Genomic DNA, 6,374 nt, shown 5'->3' on the forward strand with positions numbered 1-6,374 from the left:
CACCGGGGACATCGCCGACGTCTCTCAGTCGTCTGCACAAAAGAGCCCTGCAAATACACCTACACCACTCTGCAGTGACACAATGGGTAGCATCAGTTGTGGGTCTTCATAGTGATTCTCAGGAAAGGGCATTATTGCACAAACCAGACAAGATTTGCAAAGACGTGGCAGTAGTGGTGATAACAAATTTTTATGTTTTTTTGCAAAACAAACAAAAGTAAATCAAAAACATGACATTTTGTCTTACACCCTTGTGCATTCCCTTTGTGCTCACAAAACCTTCGCCGTACATTTACGGGAACCCCTACGTGCTGCTACCCCTGTGGCTTCAGCAGAGGTAGTGGCAGGTTGCTCTTGTCCATGCCCTGACCGATGAGATGCTTTGCGCGGACGCCCTCTGGGTTTCGGTGCCCGTGAAGGCCCCTCTAAAGACTGCTCCACCTGCACCTGTGCAGGGGCAGACTCGGCCACCTGGAGAGGGGGCAGCATTGCAGGTACTGGTTGAGAGGGGGGCAACGGGTGAGACGTGGGAGTGCTTTGAGTGGCGTCTCCACTTCCATGTCCCCTTTCACCATCATCCCTCTCGTGGCCCAGGTCCACATCACTCCTTCCACCCTGTTGGACAACAGTTTGGAGGACTTGTGTGAAGCCTTGGAAGGCCAGTTGTAACGTATCTGTAAGGCGGCAGAATGTTGCTCACCCTGAATTCGAACGGCCGTTGTCAGGGCCTGAATGGACTCATTGTTGAGCCGTGCTTGAAGCTCGAGGGAGGCTAGCCTTTCCTCCATCGCAGACATTCCTGCACCTACCCGCGACACTATCTCAGAGATGCCTTCACGTCCCTGTGACACTATCTCGGAGGTACCCTCCTGTACCTGTGCCACCATTCCACTCACGCAAGAGTTGGATTCCTCCACCCTCTGCGCGATTGTGGAGAGTGCGCATGGCAACTTTTCCAGTACCTCAGCAATGTGCTGCTGCCCCTCAATGACTCTCCTTTTCATGGCTGGCCCCCAGGGTTCAGCATCTGGGTCCAGCTGAGCAGAGCCTGGAGAAGAGTGCTCCCACCGACGCGGACTCTCCATGGCTGCCCCTGCCACCAGGGTCTGCTCGTGCTCACATGTGTGTGGTGACTCACCATGTGCAAGTCCAACTAAGTGAGGACGGGGACCCATCAAGGTGTGTGTCACCTGCGCTGGTGGATGGCTGGCTCAGATGTGACGATGCCCCCTCAGAGGCCGGCAGGCCCTCTGAAGAATCTCCCTCTGCCATCACGGCACTCGCAGATGGCCCTGCAAGAGAACAGAAAGCAATATTAAGCATGTGGACAGATGTTGAGGCGCTGTAGATGCCAAGTAATCCTAAGATCATTCGCTATCGTGAGTGATGAGTGTTAGATTTCTGTCACCAGCTGCTTGTGCACTCCCAGTCTCGGCATCCGCCACGGACAGGCACTCCAGCGTGCGGCTTATTTCGAGTGCCTGCTGCATGGGAGGGTGCGTGTGAGACATAGCCATGAGATTGTATGAGGATTGGGTTGCGTGGTAGTCTGCGAATGGGAATTGGGGCGGTGAGTACGTGCAGGCAAGGTGAGGATGATGGTTGAGTGGATGTGAGGAGTGGTGCGAGAGCGTTGTGATGGCAGTGCAGAAGGAGTTGTGTGGTGGTGGAGGTGATGTGGAAGACGGAGTGTGGACGAATGCGTAAGTATACTCACTTTGGCTGACCTGGTTAGATCATTAAAGCACTTCCTGCGCTGGACCCAGGTTCGGCACACATTGCCGCTGCTGCTGTCCTCCTCGGCCACTTCCAGCCAGGCCTTCATGGTGGCGGAGGGAGGCTACCTCGTCCCATCCTATGGAAAAAAAAATTCCCTCCTCCTCCAGACCCCATTGAGCAGCACCTGGAGTGAGGAGTCAGAGAACCTTGGAGCAGCCTTGCCTCTGGCCTGCTCCATGATCCAAAATTGGTTCTTTGCTGCAGGAGGAGCATTGGAGGACTGCCCCGTTAAATAGGGCTCCCCCTGCTGACAGCCTGTGATGCGGGTGCGCAGTGCGCCTGCTGCGCAGGTATGGAATGGGAAACCGGGAAGCACACGTAAGTACCTTCAATTAGGCTGCGATTGCATGCGGAGCACCCCGAATTCACTGGGCACGTTACCCACGCGTCCAGTCGACCCTCCGCTGCCAACCCGCCTCCCTCCTAATATCGGACCCTAGGTTTTTCCTCTAAAAGTTTTTTTGTAGTGCTGGATTTTCAGCACTGGCCTTTCACCTCTGCGATCTGGGTACAAATGTCTTCTCTGTCTGTTGACCCCAAAGCTCCTATTTCAATTGAGTTTATGCAGTGTTTGTCCAATCCCTACAGCACAAAGCTGGCCCAAGATGGCTGGTGTGAGGAATGGAAAATTTCACACTAATGAAATAAAAGGTGTTATTTTGAGGTTGTGGTTGCTGCATTGTTGGATCAAAGTGGAAAGAGTTTTAATTTGCATCTAACCTGTTCTATACCTGATCTAAGGGTGTTCAATGCTAACACAGAATGCCCAAAAAGGACAGTGTTGCAATGCCCACCACTTGAACACAAAATTCACAAAAAGCAAAAAGTATTTCTTATTTCGAACGGAACTAAGCTGATTAGTGTAAATTTGGCACACTTGGCAGGATTCTTAGCTTCGAGTCAGAACGTCATAAATTCAAGCCACACTTAATCTAGACTGGCACTTCAGTGTTGTTGGAGGTGCAATTTTTGCACTTATATAAGCTAACATTTATATAAACATTAAACTGAGGCCCCATCTTCCTGCTCATGTGGGTATAAAAGATTCTCGGCACTATTCAAAGCAGAGCAGGAAGTTCTCTCAGTGTCCTGGCTAATGCTGCTCCCTGTACCAACACCACCAGAAACATTATAGTGGTCCACACGTAACGTCCTCGAGACCCTGCGGGAAAAGGAGACGATGGATCCTGTCAGTTGGTTCCCCGAGCAGACTCTCAATGTCATTTGGCAGAACGCCTCATCGCCAGAACTTTTAAACAAGCACCAAGACCTAGCTTGGCTGGTGGTGAGAAGGGCCCTTCCCGTCAGATCCTTCATGCACTCCCAGACTCTCAGCGCCACCGCACACTGTCCCCAAGGAGGCTGTGGTGGAGACGAGACCGTCACCCATCTCCTTCTGGAATGTGCCTTTGCAAAGAAGGTCTGGAGAGAGATGCAGTGGTATCTGTCCAGGTTCATCCCAAGCAGTTCCGTAACACAGGACTCTGTGCTCTACAGGCTGTTCCCGGGGACGCACACCGAGACGGACATCAACTGCTGCTGGAAGACCATCAACTCGGTGAAAGACGCCCTTTGGTCTGCCCGAAACTTGCTGGTCTTTCAGTGCACGGAGCTGTCCTCGACCGAGTGTTGCAGACTGGCACATTCCAAGGTCCAGGACTACGTGCTCAGGGACGCACTGAGAATGGGTGCGGTCGCCGCAAAGGCTCTGTGGGGAAAGGCAACCATTTAGAGCCTTCCCGCCATTGTACACCGAGGGGCTGCAATCAGGGAAAAACCCCCCGGGCAGAATGTAAAATTCAAATTGCTGTAATGTACCTGTAATGAATCTGTAATGTACCTGTAATGAATCTGTAATCAATAATCTGTATTGAGTATAATGCAATGAGACACCCCAGAGTGTCATGAACTGTAATTATGTATAATGTGTTCATTGAACTGTACTTGATTTAACCTGCAAATTGTATAATCTGTATTGTGTATTTTTGGAATTTGATATGACAACTGTATTGTATGTTTTGCTACAAATTTTATGAATAAAGTATATTTTTTGAAAAAAAAATTATCTAGTCAGTCATCTCACTTGCTATTTGTGGGACTTTGCTGTGGGCAAGTTGGCTGCTGCATCTGCCTACATAACAACAGTGACTGGACAGTAATCCATTGGTTGTGAATATGAATGCAAATTTTATTCTTCATTTTGGTAGACTATTAGCAACAATGGAGCAATAGTCTGATTCTGATTACTGTTGCTGATTCATACATGCTTTAAGAACTAACTCTGATGCTGTAAATTGAGAATGATCAGCCATGTTCTTGTATTTTGCCTTCTTGAACTGTCCGCTCTGCACAGTAAGATTTCACTAAAATGCTGTGAGCTGCTTCTGGCCCATGGCTGTCCTAGTGCTTCCAAAATGAATTCCTTGATTGCATAATAGTGGATTGGAAATCTTTTAATGACTTCAAAATCAGTCTCTGCTTACATACTAGAAGTATCCAGCCTTCCCTGCTCAATGTGGTGGTGGAAGGCTGCAATCAGTTTTTGGCTGCATTTTAAATACCTAAGGGATGTTAGCTCAAATTCTGGCAGACTGATCCAGGAAAGGAAAGCTGTTGTGGAAAGAGGAAGCAACTCTTTCAGCATGTTATATTATCAGGGTTATTCATCAGAGTTGTTTATTCTTTTGATTTTTGTGTTCATCAAGAATGGAATACTTTTCATAGAATCATAAAATCAAAGAATCATATAGCACAGAAGGAGGCCGTTCGGCCCATTGTGCCTGTGCTAGCTCTTCGAAAGAACTATCCAATTAGTCCCACTCCGCCGCTATAGAATCATGAGTGAAACGTTAAACCGAGGCCCTGTCTGCCTCAGGTAGACTTAAAAGATCCCGTGGGACTAGTTGAAGAAGAGCAGAAGAGTTCTCCTGGTATCCTGGCGAACGTTTATCCCTCAACCAACACAACCCAAACAAATTAACTGGCCAGTTATCTCATTGTTGTTTGTGGGATCTTGCTGTGTGCAAATTGAAAATAATTTATTGGCTGTGAATCCCTTTGAGACATCCTGAGGTCGAGAACAGCAAATTCTTTCTTCTTTGACCGAGCTCTTTGGTCACCTCTCCTGATCTCTCCTTTGGCTCAGGGTCCATTTTCTTCACACCTCTGTGAAGTGCCGTGGGAAGTTTTCTTACGTTAAAGGCATTTGTAAGTTATTGTTGGCTCTGGATGCGAGGGGGTGTAATGAAGGTGAGACTTCTCCAGCCTTCACAACCCTGTATAGGCCAGCGCTGTCAATGTTGGAACAACTGAGAGAAAATGGCCGAAAAAACACGAAGGTGACCTTTACCGGCCTGGTGGAGACGTGAGATACCAGCCCTCGGATGGAATGGCATGAGATCTAGATCTCTTGTGCGAGAGTCTTGCTGGATGTGGACAGTTGGTAGCACTACATTCCATTTACCCATCTCAATTTTCTCCTCTCATCCCCTGAAAGCACTGACTCACCCTGAGACACAGATCCACAAGCCTTTGTCTTGTATGGGTCTCAGTGGTTTGTGTTAGCGTACTATTCAGCAGTGGGAAGCATCACAGCTGACCCAATCTTGTTCGTACCTGACATGCACTTTCCAGCAAGAGATGGCAATTAATAGCAACGCTGACTAATTTACACCAACCCCTCCCCCACCACTCAGGCCAAGGTACTGAGGCCAATTGTAATGATCCTACTGCCATGTCAGTAAGGGAATTAAGGGTTATGGGAATAGGGCAGGAATGTGGAGTTGAGGTAGAAGATCAGCCATGATCTTATTGAATGGCGGAGCAGGCTCGAGGGGCCGTATTGCCTACTCCTGCTTTTATTTCTTATGTTCTTATGATCAGCTAACTCAGCACAGACCAGGGAACAAACCTGAGATCTGCCCAGTCTAGATGACTCAGCTTCACATTGCAAAGTGCATTTCACATCGAGGCATTGAGAGAGACTCCAAGGTGCTACAGAGTCCAGCCTTCCCCCCCTCTAACTTTCTGGCTCTTCTCACAGCAGGGCTCAAAATCCCAGACATGTCTGGGTTAGTGACTCCGTCACCATTGCCAATCTGTAACCAGCTTCTAGGAGGCACCCAAGAGCAGGCGTTGGATTGACTCTCCCTCCCTGCTTCCGAGGAAAGTCTCGGCTTCCACTCTGCATGTGTAAGACTAAAAACTCACCGTGGGGCCTTGTATGTCCATATATAGAGGTTTGTATTCCCTTCCTTAATTCAAACAAAAAAACAAAAGAGCCCTTCTGCAAACCCTTCTGCACGTGCCATTTCATCCATTTTCATAATTTGGTGGGATTTTCTTTCGATTTTCTTCTTCTCTCCCCTCCCTCCACTTCTGAATGTGTTGACTCCTTGCTGGGGTACAATTCCACAAGGCTACCTCATGCAAGGTCCCATTATTCATGTGTAAGCCTTAACAGTGAGTGCCTGCACGCTATTCATAGGAAATGGAGTGTCTCAACATAGGAACGTTCCAGACCAGAAAAGACCACCATGGTCCATCTGGCAGATCCCAAAGTTCACCAAATAACATTCGACAACTCGCCTTTAACA

This window comes from Heptranchias perlo, chromosome 3, assembly GCF_035084215.1.
Source record: "Heptranchias perlo isolate sHepPer1 chromosome 3, sHepPer1.hap1, whole genome shotgun sequence".
Lineage (NCBI taxonomy): Eukaryota > Metazoa > Chordata > Chondrichthyes > Hexanchiformes > Hexanchidae > Heptranchias > Heptranchias perlo.